This window comes from Pan troglodytes, chromosome 9 (assembly GCF_028858775.2).
Source record: "Pan troglodytes isolate AG18354 chromosome 9, NHGRI_mPanTro3-v2.0_pri, whole genome shotgun sequence".
Classification (NCBI taxonomy): domain Eukaryota; kingdom Metazoa; phylum Chordata; class Mammalia; order Primates; family Hominidae; genus Pan; species Pan troglodytes.
The window spans coordinates 95,713,120-95,736,320 of record NC_072407.2 but is presented as its reverse complement, the minus strand read 5'-3'; the positions used below and the strand labels follow the sequence as shown (position 1 = coordinate 95,736,320).

Here is a 23,201-nt window from a genome sequence, read left to right as displayed (position 1 = left end):
AGAAAACAGCATGGGAAGGATGGTATTGTTATACCCATTTTACATATTAGGAATCTGAGGCTTAGAGACCCAGTAGTGCAGGGGTTCCCTGCAGCAAGCCATGAAAGGTGCAGAATGGGGCATCCTGCCTCCACTTTCCTCAAGTATCTAGCCCTCCAGAATGTCCCACTTCAGGTCTTCCCTGACCTGGGCCACACCAGTCAAGACTCACTGCTTCCTTTCCCTATCTGAAGGTCTCTTATGTTCAGACTCTTTCTAAGCCTGCCTTCTGCTCACTAACAAAAGGTACTAACAGGTTTTTAGTTAAACTTCTTCCATCAAGTGTGTTGCTCCTTTAAGTTGACAGCCTTGACTCACCCAGTTAAAATTTTTCCTTAAGAAAGTACTTAGCCAAGAACAGGCAGGAGAGAATTTTGAAGAATTTAGAAAGTACAAAGAGCTGACGATTAGCCTCCACCATTTGGAGGAATGGCTATACCAGCAGGATGGGTTATGAATAAATGCAGAAAGAATGGACCCTTTGAAGAATGGTTCTGGACAACCAGCCATACATATGAAAAAGCACAAAATTAGATTCCTACTTCATACCATACACAAAAATTAATTTCAGGTGAATTAAAGGCTTAAATGTAAACAAATGAAGAGGATATGATATTATTTCTAGGACCTTAAGTGGAGACGAGTATTTCCTAAATTAGACACCAAAGCTCAAAACACATTGAATAAACTGATTAATTCAAATTATATTAAAGCTTAAAACTTATGTGAAGTTGAAGATGTGAATACCCTACAGCCCAGTACTTGTATGGTTATTGGTTATGGATAGATCTAGAGAAACTCTCATACACAGGCATGAAGAGGAATGCAAATGTTTGTTCACTGAAGCATTGGTTATAATATTTAAAAAATTAGAAACAGTCTAATTGTTCCACAGTAGGGGAATAGAAAAATGAACTGTGGTTTATTCACATAATGTAATAACATTTAGTAGTTAAAATGAATAAACTAGATTTATATGTAGCAACAGGGATAAATCTCAAAGTCATGCTGAGTAAAAAAAGCAAGTGCAGTGTATTTACAGAATGATGCTTTTATGAAAATTTTAAAATGCAGGGAATGACATTAAATATTTTTAATATGGCTACCTGCATATGCAGAAACATATCAAAAGCACAGGAGGATACACACCAACTTCAAAACAATGGGAATGGGGGAGGGAACTGGCATCATAAAGCGAGGACTTCATTGTATTTTATGCTTTGTTTCTTAAAAAGGATTTGGATTCAATGTGGCAAAATATTATCCTATGTTAAATCTGAGTAGGAATAACAAGTGCTTTTATTACATTGCTTACTGTATTTTTCTTACGTTTTAAACAGTTTGTGTTTTTAGAGCCCCTAAAGAATGATAGCAAGGCTGTGAGGTCCAGGTAAATACGAAAGATAAAATTTGGAGAACGTAGATTGTATTTGAAGTTGCAGCTTGTGAAGTGCCTGGTGGCTTGCCTGGTGGCCCATCAGCCTGCCATCTCAGGACCATTTCCTTTGAGCCCAGCCCTGGTCCAACTGATAATGCTCCAGGCCCTCTCCTGCTTCCCCCTGACCTGTCTTTGGGGTACCCTCTGCAAGCAGAAAATAGATTGAACGCTCACTTGTCTCTACTTACTGTTCCCAGCTACCCAAGCTCATTCCTATTTTCCTTTTCATGCTTAAAAATTCAAAAATCCGAGGTGAATAATGAGGATGCTGTTGAAGAAGGAGAGGAATTCCAAAAGGTCTCACTTCTTAAAAAAGCTTTATGTTTTTCAAGGCTGTGTCATCTACATTATTTCAGTGGCATTGCATGTTAACCTTGTAGACAAAGCAAGTATTTTTATTTCCATATAACTGATGAAGAAACTGAGTTATTGCAGAGCTAAAAATCATTAAAATGATTAGTGAGATGGCTGAATCAAGAAGCCAGTCTGAAGTCCCATTATATAGGCTCTTCATAGTGTAATGAGTTGAGTGTGGTGTGTGACTAACATGGTGAGCACAGGTCTCCAAGGGGGCGTTGGGTTGAATTGTGTCCCTACAAATGACATGTTTAAGTCCTAACCCCAGTACTGTGAATGTGACCTTATTTGGAAATAGGGTCTTTGCAGATGTAATCAAGTTAAGATGAGGTCATACTGGGTTAGGGAAGGCCCTAAATCAAATGACTGGTGTCCTTTTAAGGGAAACACACAAACACACACACACACACACACACACACACACACACACACACACACAGAGGGAAGAAGGGCATATGAAGACTGATGCAGAGATTGGAGTAATGTAGCTATAGCCAAGGAACACCAAGAATTGCTGGGATCTGCTAGAAGCCAGGAGAGCAGCTGGGAGAAGATTTCTCTTTCAGAGCCTCCAGAAGGAACTAACCCTATGGCCACCTTGATTTAGGACTTCTGGCCTCTTGGACTATGAGGTAATAAATTTACGTTGTTTTAAGGCACTGAATTTGTGGCAATTTGTTACGGTAGCTTTAGGAAGCTAATAGAGTCACCCAGGCTTGGGGTGATCTCAGACAAGGTAATGCCTCAGCTGGGAACTGAAGGGCTAGTATAGGGATGGTTTGGGGAATGTGTTCAGCCACAAAATATGGAAAACCCATCCAAAGCAGCTTAGACAAATAGGGTTTGTTTCTTTCCCATAACAAGAAGTCCAGAGATAACCAGTGCAGTGCCCTTGCTTAATGCCATGGAGGACCGGGTCCTTCCTGTATTTCCACTTTACTATCTCTAGGTTGTTGGTGTCTTTTTTCTTCTTCTTCTTTGACACAGGGTCTCACTGTTGCCCAGGCTACAGCACAGTGGTAAGATCATGGCTCACTGCAGCCCTGAACTTCTGGGCTCAAGCAATCTTCCTGCCTTAGCCTCCCAAGTAGTTGGCACTACAGGCATGCACCACCATACACAGCTAATTTTTAAATTTTTTGTAGAGATGGGGTCTCACTATGTTGCTCAGGCTGGTCTCAAACTCCTGGGCTAACGTGATCCTCCTGCCTTGGCCCTCCAAAGTTCTGGGATTACAGGCATGAGCCTGGTGCTTGGCTGTTTGTTGGTGTCTTTGTCCTCATGCTTGTTGCCTCATGATCGAAAGATGGCCATGGAGCCACCCAGCCATGCATCTGCATTCCAGGTGGAAAGAAGAAAGAAAATGAAAGAGTCTTTTTCGGAAATCATCAGCAGACTTCTGCTTGCATTCAATGGCAGAACTGGCTTACATTTCATATGGCTGCCCCAGCTGCAAGGAAGGGAACCAGGAATTTGTATTTTTGCTTTCCAGCCTCTATAATAGAGGAATACAGCAAGAAGTTGATCACTGGTGTTGAGTAAGCCATTTTGCAATAATTGTCATAGGTGCTGTATCAATAAATTTTAGGTCTGGCAGCATATAACAAGAAAACCCAAATAATAATAGTTCAAACACATGGGTCTGGCTGTAGGCAATCTAGGGCTGGTATGGAGGCTCCATAATCATCAAGAAAGCATATTTCTTCTACCTTTCTTTTACTTCATCCTCAGTGTTAGCTTCCATCCTCATCATGGACTCATAATCCAAAATGGCTGCTGAAGTTCCAGTCATCACTGTTTCATCCCAGAAAGTAGAGTGGATGAATAGGAAACATAAGATTGCATACAATTGTCACTTGTCCTTTTGAGGAGACTTCCCGTCAGTATCTTCCATTGTATTTCACTGAACAGTATTAAAGAAAAGGTGAGAAATGCTGCTTTTACTTGAATAAAAACAGGCTGTCTCAGTAAGGAAGAAGAAAACAGATATTAGGAAAGCAATAAGGAGCTTCTCCCTCATAGGGCACATACGTTTCATGTCAAGTGGGAATCTGGCCTTATTTGTAGTGATTCATAGAGCTCTGTGTTAGAAAGGATTCTGAGGCAGTGATCCAGGCTCAGTGGGTAGGGTTCAGTGGTTGATTTGGATCTTGATCCTGGTTATGAGTGTGCGGGTAACTTTGTACATACATGTGCCTTGAATTTGCTATTCCTGGATATGGCTATGTTAGCCAATGAATGTGGAGGTTAAAAAAAATAAAAGGAACACATGCTCCTGACAGTCCTTCCTTACTCACCTTGTAGCTCCTGTGCATAAGCACAATGCTGGACACCTTACTGGTCGCTGTGGAACAAGTGGTTGTTGATGGATTTCTCTTCCTTTGGAAAGGGTTGTGGAAGCTCATTTGCTGGTGATGGGGGTGACTGTGGGAAGATGTATTGATTTGCTAGGACTACTGTAACAAAGTCCCACAGAGTGAGTGGATGAATAGAAATGTATTTTCTCATGGTTCTGGAGACTAGAAGTGTAAGATAGATCAAGGTGTCAGCAGAGTTGGTTTCTTTCAAGGGTCATGAGAAAAGAATTTATTCCAGATCTTTCTCGTTAGCTTACAGATGGCCATCTTATCCCTGTGCCTTCACATCATCTTCCTTCTGTCCAGGTCTGTTTCCAAATCTTCTTCTTCTTTTTCTTTTTTATTTTTATTTTTTTTGAGACAGGGTCTTACTCTATCTCAAAAAATGTTGGAGTGCAGTGACACAATCATGGCTTATTGTAGCCTTGACCTCCCCAGGCCTAGGTTGTGTTCCCACCTCAGCCTCCTTAGTAGCTGGGACTACGGGCATGCACCACCACACCCAGCTAATTTTTGTACTTTTATTTTGTAGAGACAGGGTCTTGCTATGTTGCCCGGGGTGGCCTCAAACTCTTATGCTCAAGGAATCCACCTGCCTCAGCCTCCCAAAGTGTTGGGATTACAGGTCTGAGCCACTGTGCTTGGTCTCCGAATCTTCTTCTTATAAGAACACCAGTCATATTGGATTAGGATCCACCACAATGACTTCATTTTAATTTACTTACTTCCGCAAATACTTTATCTCTTTTTTTTTAAGATGGAGTCTCGCTTTGTCACCCAGGCTGGAGTGCAGTGGCACTATCTCGGCTCACTATAACCTCTGCCTCCCAGGCTCAAGCAATTCTCCTGCCTCAGCCTCCGGAGTAGCTGGGATTACAGGCTTCCACCACCATGCCTGGCTAATTTTTTGTATTTTTTTAGTAAAGACGGGGTTTCACCATGTTGGCCACACTGGCCTCAAACTCTTGACCTCAAGTGATCCGCCTGCCTCAGCCTCCCAAAGTGCTGGGATTACAGGCATAAGCCACAGCACCCTGCTACAAAGACTTAATCTCTAAACACAATCACATTCTGAGGCACTGGGAGTTAGGGCTTCAACGTATGAATTCAGAGGAGGGACAGACAAGAGTTAGCCCATAAGAGAAGATGTTTTCCTTTCTGTCCAAACAAAAATGCTTTCCTCAGATGGAGAGAGAAGCTTGAGCTGTTCAATGACTATCCCCAAAGAAGTTTCCTTTATACTGATTTGAAGACTGGAAAAATTCAGTCTCATCTGTTAGGTGATGTTGGGTGGCAGGAAACACTGTCAGCTTCTTAAGTTCATGCAGCATTATGGGTGGTAGCAGAGTTGTGCTGTGGGGACCAGGACTGGGAGTTGTGTCAGGTGAGAAAGGACTGCAGCGGTAAGCCCAGGGGGCAGAGAGCAGGTCCTGGGAAGTGAGCTATCGCCAAGAGGAGTGGCCAGACACCCCAGGCTGAAATAGGGAAAGTTTGGAGGCTGTGAGGCTAGGCTGTGAGTGTTTGAGGGAGTGGCCTCTAGAATCAGACAGATCTGGGTTTGAACTCTGACTCCACTTCCTGCTGCTTACGTTAACTGGTCAAATCACATGATTTCTCTTAGCTTCCATTTTCTCATCTCTAAAATGGGGGCAACCTTCTAGAGTTGTGGGGAGGAAGATAATGTATATAAAGTATTATCATAGTAACCTTTGGTGCATAGTAGCTGTTCACTAAGTGGTGAGAGGTCAGAGACCTGGAGTGAGGAGCAGAGAGAATACCCTAGACCAAGGCCTGGGCAGCCAAAGCTAGGATCTAGTCCAGGGGTGTGGCTAAGGTCCAAACGAGTCACATGGAATTTGAAATTACAAGAAGGTTTTGAGGGTCCATAGCTATCTAAGGTCTTGCTGTCCCAAACCAGAAGTGGTTTAGATTAGGTTCCTTGAGGGCAAGAATAGTGTCTGGGTCTTTTGGGGTGTGTGTTCGTGTGTGTGTGTGTGTGTGTGTGTGTCTGTGTGTGTCTGTGTGAATGCCATTAACTCCTAGTGCCTGGTCCTGGTCTGACACTCATTTAGTCAACAAATAGCCCCCTTTACCTACGTTATTTAATTTAATCACCACATGCTATACATCAGGTATTATAATCCCCATTTTTAATATGAGAAAACTAAGAGTTAGAATGGTTTAATAATCTGCCTAAGGTAATGCAACAAGTTAGGGTAAGAGGCATGATTCAAACTCTGTTCTATCTGACATCAAAGACCACGCACTTTGCACCGCTAACTAGGGATGTCTGCCTCAAGTGGCCATTCTGTGTGTGCACAGAGAATGCAGTAGATACCCGCTGGGGGTGGAAGGGGGGTGACAGAACACTTTCCTTAGTGGCGGAGGCTATCCCCTCACTTTTCTTAGTAACTGTGCTGTCCCTCTGCTATGGTCTGAATGTTCATGTTCCTCCAAAATTCATGTTGAAATCTAATCCCCATTGTGATGACATTAAGCAGTAGGGCCTTTAGGCTTTGCCCTCATGAATGAGATTAGTGATCTTATAAAAGAGGCTTGAGGGAACCATTTGCCCCTTTCACCATGTGCAGTCACAGTGAGAAAGTGCCATTTTTTAAGGAGAGTGTGAGCCTTCACCAGGCACCAAATCTGCTGGTGCCTTGATCTTGGAATTCCTAGCCTCCAGAGCTGTAAACAATACATTTCTGTTGTTTATAAATTACCTGGTCTAAGGTATTTTGTTCTAGCAGCCCAAATGAACGAATACACCTTCTTATTATTCATTTGTCAATCATTAATAAATTTATTAATAAATTAAAAAAATTAATTTATTAATAAATTTCTTAATAAATTTAAAAATAAATTAATTTCTTAAATTTAAAAATTAATTTCTTAATAAATTTAAAAATCAATTTCTTAATAAATTTAAAAATCAATTTATTAATAAATTTAAAAATTAATTAATCTATCAATAAAGTTATTAATAAACTTAAAAATTAATTTATTAATAAATTTAAAAATCAATTTATTAATAGATTTAAAAATTAATTAATCAATCAATAGTTATTAATAAACTTAAAAATTAATTTACTAATAATTTTATTAATAAACTTAAAAATTAATTAATTTATTAATAATTTTATTAATAAATTTAAAAATTAATTGATTTATTAATAAATCTATTAATAAAGTTAATTGATTTATTAATAAATTTATTAATAAATTTAAAATTAATTTATTAATAAATTTATTAATAAATTTAAAAATTAATGCATCAATAAATTAAAACAATGAATTTATTAATAAATGCATTAATAAATTTATTTATTAATAAATTCATTAATAAATAAATTAATTTATTTATTAATAAATTCATTAATAAATAAATAAATTAATTTATTAATAAATTAATTAATAAATAAATTAATTTATTTATTAATGAATTAATTAATAAATTAATTTATTTATTAATGAATAAATAAATAAATAAATAAATTTATTTATTAATAAATTCATTAATAAATTTGTTTATTTATTTATTAACAGCCCTTGCCCTACTAATCAGGGGGGCATTACAGGCACATTACTCAGGCTAGGTCAGTTATATTATATTATTGATAATATACCATCTCTCTGTCCTCAGGGATTGATCTATGTATAATCATGTGGTTCAAGTAAGCCAAGAGCCCTTCCCTGGAATTTTTCAACTACACCTGGAAGAGAGAAGTTCTCTTTCCTTTAGGATCATTAAGCTAGGAGGCTGCAAGCCCAGAGTGGCCTGTGCCATGTACCTTGCTATGTGAAGAAATTCTACTTGTAACAAAGTGAATGAAGCCAGAATGCAGAAAGGACCATAAACAAGTTGGACAAAGTCCCCAAAGCATTTGAGTCCCTAGATATACATATCCCTAAGACCAGCTCCTTCCTTTCTCTTTCCATGGCTATACAAGTTATGGGGAGGAAGATAATGTATATAAAGTATACAAAGTATACATAATGTATACTTTATATACATTATGGTATACAATGGTAATACATTACATTACCTAGTTTACCACGGCAGAGTTGGATATCTGTCACTCGCAAGCAAAGAATCTAGTTTCCCAACAGATGGAATATATATGAAAACACTTTCAGTAAAATTTTTATCCGACTAGTGGGATAACTAATCACAGACCCAAAACTTGATTTCTAGGTTTATTTCTTGAGGATGCTTTTCAATCTGTGGCTTCCCCATTTTTAAAGAGGCTTTTCAGAGTAGTAGCTAGCCTATAGCTATAGGCTGGTGATTCCCAAAGAAAGACATCAGACTTCTCACTTAGAAAATATTTTAGGACCAGAAAACAGTATAGTATCAGTATTAATTCATATACGGAAGATTATTTTGTAAGTGCCATTTAAATATTTCTTTTTAAAGCAATCTTATAGCTTTGAACCTTTTTTTCTATATAGATGTGGAGTTCCTTTGATGGGTTTCTAACAATGTCAAATTCATGACTTCTACTTTTACGTCTGTGATATTTAAGATACTTAAAAAGCATTTACATTTGAATGCAGTTATTAGACATGATGGCCAAATTATATTTTAGATGAAACATTCCCTAAATTAGTGCTCCCAACTATATTTATAAGAAAACTTTATATTGTGACAATATATGCAAATTCTATTCCTGGTGAGGAGATGACATTGCTAATAGCAGAGAACAGTGGCCTGACAAGTCTATTTTCTCACAGGAAATATGAAGAAACACTTGCAGTTGAGGTTTTGTTTGCCCTTAAAGTTGATAAATTGCATGATCTAATAATAATTAATTGTGCCTTCCCTCCGTCATAAAGCTCTTAAAGCATTTCTCAATCAATTAGCAGCTCAGGGACATTATTATTACTGGACATTTTGCAAAATGAATGTGTTCAGAGTGAATACAGAGTAGACTTTACTGCTAAGCAGCTCAGGGTGGGCCTAGGTCACAAGCTGAGCAAGCAGGCTTTGAGATTTATAAGGAAAGCTTTCAGTGTCTCACCAGCTTACTGGCAAGGTTTCTTGGTCCCTTGCTTTTATTTTTCACGTATTGCTCTTCTCATTACTTATGCATTGCCCATTAAATCCAGCGCTGCAGCTGAGGTCTGGTTTTTCTACATTTCCAAGTTGCATTGCTGTATTGCTGTCTTTGATAAGATAAGCTAAATGTGTATGCCCAACCAGTGCAAAGTCCAATACTGCATAATTATCCAGTATATTTGGTTGGCATAGGCTAGCAAAGCCAGGTGATTTAGGTCAGAATGTATTTTAGATTAAGGTCATGCTGGAAACCCACCAAGACTTATGGGCCAGATTTAAACATTCAAATGCCACCAACTTCTGCTCTGGCCCACTGAGAGGTTGTTGAAGTCCTATACAATTAACTATTTGCTCATAGCAATGGGTGACCAAAAAGGTGGTAAAATGATGTGGTGCAGTTTCCCTGGCACCTTTACATGTAGACTCTGCCTGTGACTTCTTTGGTTTACATGGTATTTAATTTACATGGTATGTTGAATCAAACACAGGTCTTTTTGTGGATCCTCCAAAAGGGAGTTTTAAGGTTGCTTGAAAGGCCTTCCATAACTTACTCGATTATCTGGAGGCTCTCAACCTGACTGGAATTCTGTTTTATATTTGGTAGTTTAAATAAAGGAAGGCCCTGGGAGCCTAGGATGCCCTATGATGCCAAACTGAGATATACTCCTTGGCTCTCTTCTCTTAGTCTCTACCTTAAGGTGACAGAAAGGCCATGTCTTAGCATTCGGGAACAGTATGATAGGCTGAATCATGTGCCCCCTCCCCAAAGATGTCCATGTCCTAATGCTCAGAGCCGTTGCATGGACCCTTCCATGGCACAAAAGTACTTTGCAGATGAAATTAAGTTACAGGTCTTGAGATGGGGAGATTATCCTGGATCATCCAAGTGGACACTAACTGCAATCACCAGTATCCTTTTAAGAGGGAAGCAGAGGGAGATGTGACACTGACAAAAAAGAAGGCAAGGTGGCCACAGAGGCAGAGACTAGAGTCACGCAGCTCCAAGTCAAGGAATGCCAGCAGCCACCAGGGCTGAAGCGGCAAGGAACGGGTTCTCCCCTGGAGCCTCTGGAGGGAGGCTGGCCCTGCCAACACCTTGATCTGCAACTTCTTTCCAGCTTCCAGAACTGTGAGAGAAGAAGTTCTGTTGTTCTAAGCCATCAACTTGTGGTAATTTGGTATAGCAGCCATAGGAAACCCAATGCAAACAGTGAAGTGTAAGCGGGGAGAGAGGAAGATCCTCGGTCATGCCAGGACCTGCCTCAAGTTAGGAAGTGTAGAGAATATGCCGTGGTCCAGAACTGGCCTCCAAAAGAGCCTCAGACTGACGGTTTGGGTCCAACATACAAAAAAATTTTTTAGTGGATTAAAAAAAAAATGACTGTGAGCCTGAGACTGATGGTAGGAGTTTGGGGACTTCACAAACCTTGGGTTATACCTCAAACTACAGACTGTCCATTCACTCAAATTTGGAGTTGCAGGTGTATAAATTGCTAAATGCTAATGGTCTGTGGGGGATGTATTTATCTGGCTTTCCTTTATCTCAGCTTTGCTTTTATCTGACAGAATTTCACTGTCAGAGTTATTTTATCTATTTCCCCTACTCTGTTTTGGGGGGAGACTTTTTTATAGCATGGCTCTAGAAATTGCATAACTGAATACTGAAAATCTTCACAAAATCCAGCATCTCTCTAGGCCTTTTGGGCAAAAAGAAAAGCCTGGCATTGGCCGTGAAGGAAGATGGCAGCCCAGAGCTTCCCCATGCCATTGCATGGGCATGTGGGCTGAGGCATGTTCAGTAACATGTATGAGCCTGCGGAGGACACGTTTCTGCTTCTGGACGCACTCCAGGTAGCGGCTGCCGAGCTGGCGGGAGTGGAAATATGCCTGGAAATAGGGGCAGGGTCTGGTGTAGTATCTGCATTCCTAGCCTCTATGTTAGGTCCTCAGGCTTTGTACATGTGCACTGATATCAACCCTGAGGCAGCAGCTTGTACCCTAAAGACAGCATGGTGTAACAAAGTCCACATTCAACCAGTTATTACAGATGTGGTCAAATGTTTGCTACCAATATTGAAGGAAAAAGTTGATCTTCTGGTGTTTAATCCCCTCTATGTAGTGACTCCACCTGAAGAGGTAGGAAGTCACGGAATAGAGACAGCTTGGGCTGCTGGCAGAAATGGTCAGGAAGTCATGCACAGGTTTTTCCCCCTGGTTCCAGATCTCCTTTCACCAAAAGGATTATTCTATTTAGTTACCATTAAAGAAAACAACCCAGGAGAAATTTGGAAAATAATGAAGACAAAAGGTCTGCAAGGAACCACTGCACTTTCCAGACAAGCAGGCCAAGAAACTTTCAGTCCTCAAGTTCACCAAGTTCTAGCATACAATGTGTGCCCAGTGCTACTGGAAACTGAATGCATTTAGCATATCTTGAAACTGAAGTCATTCATTAGGTAAAAAGGAATTTTATCAGAAATTTGTCATTAAAAAAAAGGTGGAAAGGTGGAACATTCCCTTTCACTCAGGCCTATAGAATTATTTGCACAAGTACAAGTAAATATGTATCTTATATTTATAATTTGCATTTTAAATATAAAAGTTATATATGAAATATTTATTTCAGCATTATTTAGTAAGGCAACAGAATTGATCTGGCAAATGTCTTTTTTTTCATACCAGTCCATAAAGGAAGTTTGCTTTCAGATGGCAGGGCCAGCAATACACCTTCATTGTTGTATCTCCGGTGTATATCAACTCTCCAACTCTATGTCATAATTTAGTTCATAGGGATCTTGATTGCCTTTCCCTTCCACAAAATATTACACTGATTGGTTATATTAATGACATTATGTTGATTTGACCTAGTGAGCAAGAAATAGAAACTACACTAGACTTAGTGGAAAGACATTTGCATCAGAGGGAAGGAAATAAATATGACTACAATTCAAGGACCTTCTACCTTAGTGAAATTGGTAGAGATCCAGTGACATGGGGCATGTTGGAATATTTCTTCTAAGGTGAAGGATAAGTAGTTGCATCTTGCTGCTCTTACAACCAAGAAAGAGGCACAATACTTAGTGGGCCTGTTTGGGTTTTGGAGGCAACATTTCCCAATTTCATTATGTTACTCCAGCCCATTTACCAATTGACCCAAAAAGCTGCTAGTTTTGAGTAGGGCCCAGAACAAGAAAAGTCTCTGCAATAGGTCTAGGCTGCTGTGCAAGCTGCTCTGCCACTTGGTCATATGATCCAGCAGATCCAGTGGTGTTTAAGTGGCAGTGGCAGATAGGGATGCTGTTTGAAGCTTCTGGGAGGTCCCTATAGGTGAATCTTGGTTTAGGATTTTAGAGCGAAACCCTGCCATTACCAAGAAATAACTAGTCTCTTTTTGAGAAACAGCTCTTGGCCTGCTACTGGGCCTTAGTAGAGACTGATACTTAATGAGTCACCAAGTTACCATGCAACCTGAGCTGCCCATCATGAACTGGTTGTTATCTGAGCCACCAACACACAAAGTTGGATATGCACAGCAACACTCCTTCATCAGATGGAAATGGTATACACATGATTGGGCCTGAGCAGGCCCTGAAGGCACAAGGAAGTTACATGAAGAAGTAGGCCAAATTTCCATAGTTCCCACTTCTGCTATCTGCCTTCTCTCTTCCAGCCTGCATCTATGACTTCATGGGAACTTCCCTACGATCAGCTGACAGAGAAAGAGAAGACTTAGGCCTGGTTTACAGAGGATTCTGTATGATATGCAGGTACCACCCAAAAGTGGACAGCTGCAGCACTACAGCTCATCTCTGGGCTACCTTGAAGGACAGTGGTGAAGGGAAATCCTCCCAGTGGACAGAATTTTGAGCAGTCCCCCTGGTTGACTTTGCTTAGAAGGAAAAATGGCCAGATATTCAATTATATGCCAATTCATAGGCTGTGGCCAGTGATTTGGCTGGATGGTCAGGGAGTTGAACGTAACTGGAAAATTGGTGACAAAGAAATTTGGAGATGAGGTGTGTGGATAGATACTGAATGGGCAAAAAGGGTGAAGATATTTGTGCCCTATGTGAATGCTCACCAAAGGGTTAGCAAAGAAGGATGTTAATAAAGTGGACAAGATAACCTGTTCTGTGGATACCAGTAGGCCTCTTTCTCCAGCCACCCCTATCATCACTCAGTTGTCTGATGAACAAAGTAGCCATGGTGACAAGGATAGAGGTTGTGCATGGGCTCAGCAATGTGGACTTCTACTCACTGAGGCTGACCTAGCCAAGGCTACCTATGAGTCCCCCGTCTGCCAGCAGCAGAGACCAACACTGAACCCCTGATATGACACCATTCCCTGGAGTCATCAGTCAGCTGCCTAGTGGCAGGTTAATTACGTTGATCCACCTCCATCGTTGAAGGGATAGTGTTTTTTCCTTACTGAAATAGAGCTTACTCTGGATACAGATTTGCTTTCCCTTCACGCCATGCTTCTACTAAAACTACCATCCGTGGACTTACAGAATGTCTCATCTACGACCGTGGTATTCCACACAGCATTACAAGGAACTCAGTTCACAGCAAAAGTGTGGCAGTGGGCCCATGCTCATGGAATTAACTGGTCTTACCATGTTCCCTACTATCCTGAATCAACTGGCTACATAGAGCAGTGGAATGACATTTTGAAGACAGTAATCACACCAGCTATATAGCAGTGCCTTGTAGGGCTGGGACAAGGTTCTCTAGAAGGCTGTCTATGCTCTGAATCAGCATCCAGTATATGGTGCATTTCTCTTATGACTGGGATTCACAGGTTCAGGAATCAAGGGGTCAAAGTAGGTGGGACACCATTCGCTATTAGCCCTAGTGACCCACTAGTACAATTTTTGCTTCCTGTTCCCATGACTTATGCTCTGCTAGCCTAGAGGTCTTACATAGGGTGGAAAGTTTTCCTCTGAGAGACACAATAGTGATTTAATTGAACTGGAAGTTTAAGACTGCTCCTCAGCCATTTTGGGCTTCTCATGTCTCTAACTCAATAGACAAATGAATTACAGTGCTGGCTGGGTGATTGTTCCTGACTACCAAGTAGAAACTGGACTACCCCCAGATGGTGGTAAGGAAAACTATGTCGGAAAGACACGAGATTCCTTAGGGCATCTCTTAATGTTACCATGCCCTGTGATTAAGGTCAGTGGAAAACTACAACCTAATTCAGACAGGACCACTAATGACCCAGACCTTTCAGGAATAAAGGTTTGGGTCACCACTGGGTAAATACCATGACCAGATGAGGTGCTTGCTGAAGGCAAAGGGAATACAGAATAAGTGGTGGAAGAAATACTAGCTTTGATCATATGACCAGTTACAGAAACAGACTGTGATTGTCGTCCTCCATATTTTGCTATGACTCCATTTTGTGTGTGTGTAGCTTTGTTTTCTTTCTTCTCATTTCCTTATTCTGTAACATAAGATGCATTGATTTTATAGCATAGTGTTTAAATATTGTTAATTTTTAAAACTAGCTCCAATGTTCAACCTTGATTAATTTTACATCATATTATTTAAGTTATGGGATATCAAGGAGAGAGTAAATATCACATGAAGACTTTACCTTCCCTTCTGGGAAATGCGTTCGTGTGTTTCTGGTAGAATGCTGGATTGTTAATCATGTTAGATGGAATTATGACCTTGTTATTGTCTTTATGTGGCAGTTACGTATGGTTTAAGGAGATGTGTATGGGTGCCAAGTTGACAAGGGTAAACTTGTGATGGTTAATTTTATATGTCAATTTGAATAGGCCACAGGGTGCCAGATATGTGTTTAAACATTACTCTGGAGTGTCTTGAGTGTGTTTACAGAGGACATTTGCATTTGAATTGGGGGACTCAGTAAAGGAGATTGCCATCCCCAAGGTGGGTGGGCATCATCCAATTTGTTGAGGGCGTACATAAAATAAAAGGCAGAGGAAGGAAGAATTCATCCCTTAAAAGAAAAGAAAAGCCTGGCATCCTGGTTACCTGCCTGGTTGGAGTGGACCTCCTCCCTGAGCCGTGCTGGGAAGTTGCGTGCCCCTGGGGCAGCAGGGCAAGTGATCCTGGAGCACCATGGAGAAGAACTACCTGGCTATCCCTGGGCTACGCGGAGTCTGGATATTAAATAACGTGTCTACTATGCAGAGGCTCTAACTTCTGACATGAAGCCGCTGGGGAAGCATCGATGTGCTGCTCACAATTAGGGGCTGGTGGAAATTCAGCCAAAAGGAACAAAGTGATTCTGAGGACAAAATAGCTCAATCAAGTGAAAAGTGATTTCAGACCTGACATCAGCCTGACAGTAGCAACTGGGTTCTTATTATTATCTGCTTTTGAACCTCAGTAAGAGAACTTGCCTACCTTTGATACTGTAAGCAGGATCCTTCATGTTTAAAGATTAAAGCAGCTTTCTGGCTTGTTGGAAAGAAATCACATGGGAATGGGTTTCACAGCCAGAAGCTGAGCTCTCTCAAAAGGATGTCACTCTGCAGCAAGATTATCTCCCCCTTCCATGAATACCAAAAAAGCCCCTGATTAATTCTTTCCATTAGGAGCCCCATGTCCTCCTACTGTTATGTTAGATTTAGGATTGAAACAATATAGTCTGATTACCACTGTGTCTTGTGCAGTTTAGATTGTAAGTGTGAGATGTGAAATGTAAGAATTTTTTTTTTTTACATGTTGTCACTCCAGATGAGAATATACTTTGGAAGTGAAGTTAGAAACAATGCAATGTTGATTAAGGACTAGGACTCTCACACGGCCCACCGTGACAAGATTTTGATTGGCATTATGTAATTAAAGGGTACTTTAAATGGTTGCTAAACATAACCAGCTACAAAAAGGTGACAGAAGAATAATTTTAATATAGGAATTTTTAAAAAGTTATACTCATTCATAATATGTATAAAACACCTGATCGAACATTTAAAATTAAATCTGTAGGATGTGCTGAAAGGGTTATATTCCACAGTTTCTGCTTTTTTGTTTACATAAAGCAACACTTTTTTTTTTTTTTTTGAGATGGAGTCTTGTTCTTGTTGCCCAGGCTGGAGTGCAATGGTGCAACCTCGGCTCACTGCAACCTCCACCTCCCGGGTTCAAGCAATTCCCTTGCCTAAGCCTTCCGAGTAGCTGGGATTACAGGCACCTGCCACCACACCCTGCTAATTTTTTGTATTTTTAGTAGAGACAGGGTTTCACCATGTTGGCCAGGATGGTCTTGAACTCCTGACCTCAGGTGATCCACCCGCCTCGGCCTCCCAAATTGCTGGGATTACAGGTGTGAGCCACCGTGCCTAGCCTTACATAAAACAATAATTTAAGGCACACTGTATTTGCAAGAAATTGCTAGTTAATGTGTATAAATCATTAGGGAAAAGGGGAAGTTTTGAGATATAAAACAATGGTATTTTAGAGGATAAATACCAATATGCCTTGATTTATCCCTCCTGTGATAGTATTTACTGAATATAATTAAAATAATTAAAAGTTTTAATTGTTTTACTATCCATAAATTATCCTCAATCAAAATTTTTAATTGTTGGCTAATTTGAACATACTTCTATGGTTGGGGGGAGGTTTAGTCTGAGAGAGGGGAACAGAAACAGCCCTAAATGCTTCCTCCTGCTCCCTAAGCAATACTTACAAACCCGAAGGCCCTATTGCAAAAGCACCTCATTTGCAATGTCACTAGGGAGTTACCAAAATGCAGAGAAAAGTATGTTCTAAAGATTGAAAAAAATTAAGTTGATTTTAAATTTTTCCCTTTTTTTCCCTAATCCCCAATGTGATAGTATGATTTAATATCTATATTTATGAGTTAACAATAGTGGACGCACAATTTGTTAGTGTGAGTTCTATGTGTTTTTGCCAGAAAGGCCACCCTTGATGGTCAAGCCCAAGGCTACTACTCATTGTCCATGCTTAGGCCCACAAGCTGGGAGAAAGCTGCTAGAATCAGTGGGCATGCATCCTCCTAGGCGGCTCCTCCCAGGCTCTCTTAGGTGACTGGTGGTTCCCTTGCAAATGCACTTACAGAGCAGCAGATCTTGTTAATTATTCGTGTAACCAACCCTGAACTTTCTCCTTTGCCTCTTTTTGAACTTAAGGAATAGAGGGAACTGAACTGATCTGACTACAAGTAAACAGGCATAGAAATTCCTGATTGGCATTATTAGTCTTCCCTAAAGAGAAACACAGCAGGGCCCTCTTAAATGTCAGGTTGAGAGCATTTGACAAATCTGGACAGCCTAAGAGAAAAATGTTGCTAAATGGTTCACAGCAAGCCCTTCACATCACATTCCTACTTTCTCCTATGAATTGCTTTGCGACAACGGGATAGGTGGAGAAGACCTCTATTCCCATCAGATCACTGGACTCTTTGTCAGGACTTGGTTCCATCCTGACTCTCTGATTAACTATGGTGACAATTCAGATTATTGTCCCCAAGGGGCTCACTGGTTTTTCAGCATTAGCAGTAAACTCTGTTGTCTCATTCAGCAACCCAATTACCCATGTAAAAGGCTGATACTGCAGATAGGTGTAGTGGGAGACAAAAGAAGTGTAAGCCTCAGGGAGTTCTGAATCTGCTTGAGATGATTAAGCATACACACAGTGCTTATTCACCACAGGAAGGAAGGAGGGAAGGAAGGAAGGAAGGAAGGAAGAAGGAAGGAAGGAAACAAGGACGGAGGGAGGGAGGGAGGGAAGGAAGGAAGGAAAAAAGGAAAAAAGGAAGGAAGGAAGGAAGGAAGAAAAAATTTTGGAAAAATTCCTGCTCTCCTTTTTATTTCTGTTCATTAAATTGAATTGTTTAAGAATTTATTAGAAGCTCAACTTTTAATTTTTTAAACTAGTGAATTATTAGCATTTTAATAAATAATATTTAATATCTAGTAATGAAGGTTGAGAATATTACACTACCGTATCTTAGTATCTATTAAGCCAAACCAGACCAAACCAAAAGGAAACAGCAAAGTATTTTTTATTTATTTATTTATTTAAATTATACTTTAAGTTCTAGAGTACATGTGCACAACGTGCAGGTTTGTTACATATGTATACATGTGCCATGTTGGTGTGCTTGCACCCATTAACTCGTCATTTACCTTAGGTGTTTCTCCTAATGCTATCCCTCCCACCTCCTCCCACCCCACGACAGGCCCCAGTTTGTGATGTTCCCCACCCTGTGTCCAAGTGTTCTCATTGTTCACTTCCCACCTATGAGTGAGAACATGCGGTGTTTGGTTTTCTGTCCTTGTGATAGTTTGCTCAGAATGATGGTTTCCAGCTTCATCCATGTCCCTACAAAAGACATGAACTCATCATTTTTATGACTATATAGTATTCCATGGTGTATATGTGCCACATTTTCTTAATCCAGTCTATCATTGTTGGACATTTGGGTTGGTTCCAAGTCTTTGCTATTGTGAATAGTGCCACAATAAACATATGTGTGCATGTGTCTTTATAGCAGCACGATTTATAATCCTTTGGGTATATAACCAGTAATGGGATGGCTGGGTCAAATGGTATTTCTAGTTCTAGATCCTTGACGAATTGCCACACTGTCTTCCACAATGGTTGAACTAGTTTACAGTCCCACCAGCAGTGTAAAAGCATTCCTATTCCTCCACATCCTCTCCAGCACCTGTTGTTTCCTAACTTTTTAATGATCACCATTCTAACTGGTGTGAGATGGTATCTCCCTCATTGTGGTTTTGACTTGCATTTCTCTGATGGCCAGTGATGATGAGCATTTTTTCATGTGTCTGTTGGCTGAATAAATGTCTTCTTTTGAGAAGTGTCTGTTCATATCTTTCACCCAGTTTTTGATGGGGTTGTTTGATTTTTTTCTTGTAAATTTGTTTAAGTTCTTTGTAGATTCTGGATATTAGCCCTTTGTCAGATGGGTAGATTGTAAAAATTTTCTCCCATTCTGTCGGTTGCCTGTTCACTCTGATGGTAGTTTCTTTTGCTGTGCAGAAGCTCTTTAGTTTAATTAGATCCCATTTGTCAATTTTGGCTTTTGTTGCCATTGCTTTGGTGTTTTAGCCATGAAGTCCTTACCCATGCCTATGTCCTGAATGGTATACAGCAAAATATTTCTAAAGAGGAGGACAACAGGCCAGCAGAGATAGCATTTAGTTACACAGTACTGCAAATGAGCACTTCCTAAAGTCACTGTTTCCTCCTTTGGCATTTCTCTAACTTTGTTGAATGAGAAAGGGGTTGAGCTTCCAGCAGAAAAGGAAGAGAGCCATAGACTGGCACTTGATCGAAATATAATTCCTTAATAATTTTTTTTTTAATTATACTTTAAGTTTTAGGGTACATGTGCACATTGTGCAGGTTAGTTACATATGTATACATGTGCCATGCTGGTGTGCTGCACCCACTAACTCGTCATCTAGCATTAGGTATATCTCCCAATGCTATCCCTCCCCCCTCCCCCCACCCCACCACAGTCCCCAGAGTGTGATATTCCCCCTCCTGTGTCCATGTGATCTAATTGTTCAATTCCAACCTATGAGTGAGAATATGCGGTGTTTGGTTTTTTGTTCTTGCGATAGTTTACTGAGAATGATATTTCCAATTTCATCCATGTCCCTACAAAGGACATGAACTCATCATTTTTTATGGCTGCATAGTATTCCATGGTGTATATGTGCCACATTTTCTTAATCCAGTCTATCATTGTTGGACATTTGGGTTGGTTCCAAGTCTTTGCTATTGTGAATAATGCCGCAATAAACATACGTGTGCATGTGTCTTTATAGCAGCATGATTTATAGTCATTTGGGTATATTCCCAGCTGGAGAGGATGTGGAGAAATAGGAACACTTTTACACTGTTGGTGGGACTGTAAACTAGTTCAACCATTGTGGAAGTCAGTGTGGCGATTCCTCAGGGATCTAGAACTAGAAATACCATTTGACCCAGCCATCCCTTAATAATTTTTTGAAATAATTTTAAATTCATAGAAAAGATGCACTAATGGTAAAATGAACTCTCATATACCCTTTATTTCTTTCCTAATCCCTGATTTCCTAATTTGATATTAATATTTTACCACCTTTGCCTTTCATGCTTTCTCTAAATGTATTTATATATTTAGGTTTTTTTTTTTGTTTTAGTTTTAAGAGGCAAGGGCCTTGCTATGTTGCCCCTGCCTCTTAAAACAAAAAGAGGGACCTTGCCATGTTGAGGCTGGACTCAAACTCGTGCGCTATAGGGAACCTTTCACCTCAGCCTCTCAAGTAGCTGGGACTACAGGTACGCACCACTGCACCTAGATAGTTTTTTTAAAACCTTTGAGAATAAGTTGCAGATATATCTCTTACTCCTTAACACATCAATGTATATGTCCTAAAGACAAGGACACCCTCCTATATAACCAGAGTAGTCATCAAAATCAGGAAAGTAACATTAATACAATACTACCATGTAATCGATACTATGGTATTAATTGGTATGCATGTAAATACTACCTCAGAGCCCATTCATATTTCTCTGATAATCCCAATAATGTCCTTTATAGTTCCAGGATCACGTGTTGCATTTAGCTATCTGAGTCCTTAGTCTCTTCACCTGGGAACCCTTCCTGTGGTGTGCTGCTAAACTGCTTATGTGGTGGGGTAGGGGGTCTGATTTGTAGTGGCTGCCAATGATTATGGTGTGAATATTCCCATTCTGGCTGATTTCAGGTTACCAGCTTTGTGGCACTGAACTGCACAGTTGGGATCAGCATCAGTTTTCTAGAGTGGGGCAGAGCCAGTACCAGCTGGCTCCAATGTACCACTGACCATTCCTCATTCCTCGTTCCTCGGTCTTTCCTTGTGTTTCATGACTATGTTTGTTTTGTTTGTTTGTTTGTTTTACAAGTACAGAGCAGCTACTTTGTAGCATGGCCTTTAGTTTGGGTTTGTCTGCTACTTCTTCACATTTATATTCAGTGTATGCCCTCTGTGGCAGGAATTTCACAGAAGTGACACTGTGCTCTTTGCAGTGCCTCATCTCAGGAGCATGTGATGATGACTTGCCCCATTACTAGAGACGTTCACCTTCTTTCTTTCTTTTTTGAATTTCACTTAGGTGTTAACTTTTATCACTTGATAAGATGGTGTCTAGCCATGTTTCTCTGCTGTCAAGATAAAGAATATATTATACCTTATTTAATAAGTAATTAATAGGCATTTTATGGAGAGACTACATTGAGACTATTTAAATACCCAATCCTCCTTAAACTTTTACCTACTGGTTTTAATATCCTTTGGTGATTCTTGCCTGAATCGATTATTTCTATTATGGTTGCCAAAGAGTGATTTTTAAAATTTCACTAACCCTTCTAATATTACTAGTTGTCATTCTACTGTAAGGTAGATACTTCCCTTCTCCACAATTTCTTTATTTATATTAATATGGACTCATGGATTTCTATTTTATGCAGTGGGTTATAATATACTACCATTATTTGTTTTGATGCCAAAACATTGTGGATTTGACTAAGTTGAGCCTCTTTGGGATGGTGTCCTTTTGACAGGTCCTTATCACTCATGGATCAATTCCTTGCTTTCTGGCAGAAGATATTCCAGTCATCTTCTTCTTTCCCTGTGTCAGCCTTGGAATGAGCTATTTTCCAAGGATCCTTGGTTTCTTTGAGTGGAGAATGATATTTAGCAACCAGGATCTGGGCAGTAGATATGCTCATTCTACTGTAGTTTCATTGCTTCTAGGCCTTCTCAGAGCTAGGAAATATAGGTATACACACACACACCACACACACACACTGTGGTGGACACAATCATGTATCTCTCAGAGACTCCTTTAAGAGAGGACTTGTTGCAAAGAATTGCCTTGCCTAGTGTCACACCTTGCCTGGGGCAGTCCACATCTTATACTGATTAGGAAAAGATTATAAAGGCTGGTCATTTTGGTCCAATGAGGAACAACTCTGACAGGCCACACACGCTCAAGAATGGGGTTGGCCAAGGCTCTCTTGAGCCTGCATTGCAGTTCAATTTCTTCTGCCTAATATGTTTGCTTCCACATGTTTCGATCCCTAATAATACCCTACACACCTAAGTTCATCTCAGCATTTGCTTCTAGAGAGCCCAATCTGCAACACACACACACACACGCACACATACACATCTATTTCTGTATTTACAAATATGTGAGTTCACACCAACACCTCTGATTCTAACCAATCACTGTAAGTTTGTTCTAGTCTTCCCCTCTCCAATCATCATCAACACATTTACTTATTTTCTCCATCCCTCTGTATGTAGGCGACCTCCTGACCGTGCAGGATGTCTCTTCATTCCCATCTCCACCAGTCTGACCCCACACATCCTTGGCCCTGGCCCTTCTGACCTCACTGGCTGTGTTAGCTGAATCTTCAGCACTGATCAAAAGGGAGGAGAGTTCAGTTCATGTTATAAGACAGAGGGTTATAACATTTCATATAAGTAATATGTTTTATTCGGTTGGAAAATATATTTCAACATTAAATAGTGCTTGTTTCCTTTTTAGTGGTGACTGAGGTCTACTAAAATTGAAATTCTGTATTATAGTTTCATCTTGTATCAAATGGAAAAGTGTTTTTAGAATCAGCATTTTGGCACATATAATAGAAAAGACATGTCAAGAGAAGGCTCTAATTACTTTAGGAAGTTGCTCCATAAACAGCAATCAGTTCTAGCTGAGACAGAAAAGTCTTTGCAGAGGAGGAGGGGGTTTGAACTGGCATCTCCAGGATGTATTGGCTTTGAACAAATGAATCAGAAGTATACCGTGGAAGGAAAGATGGTAAGTGAAGTCAAGGAATAGGTAGAGTGGGTAAGAACAAGGAGTATCAGGTGACAGTGATTAGATCAATTTGGCAGAAAATATTCATGTAAGAATGTGGGAGATAAACCTGGAA

At 40.1% G+C, this 23,201-nt stretch overlaps 1 pseudogene; it reads left to right on the top strand.

Moving 5' to 3' along the window:
- Nucleotides 1-10,990: 10,990 nt before the first annotated feature.
- Nucleotides 10,991-11,633, top strand: LOC100613944 (methyltransferase N6AMT1-like; annotated as a pseudogene).
- The last annotated feature ends 11,568 nt before the right edge of the window (nucleotides 11,634-23,201 follow it).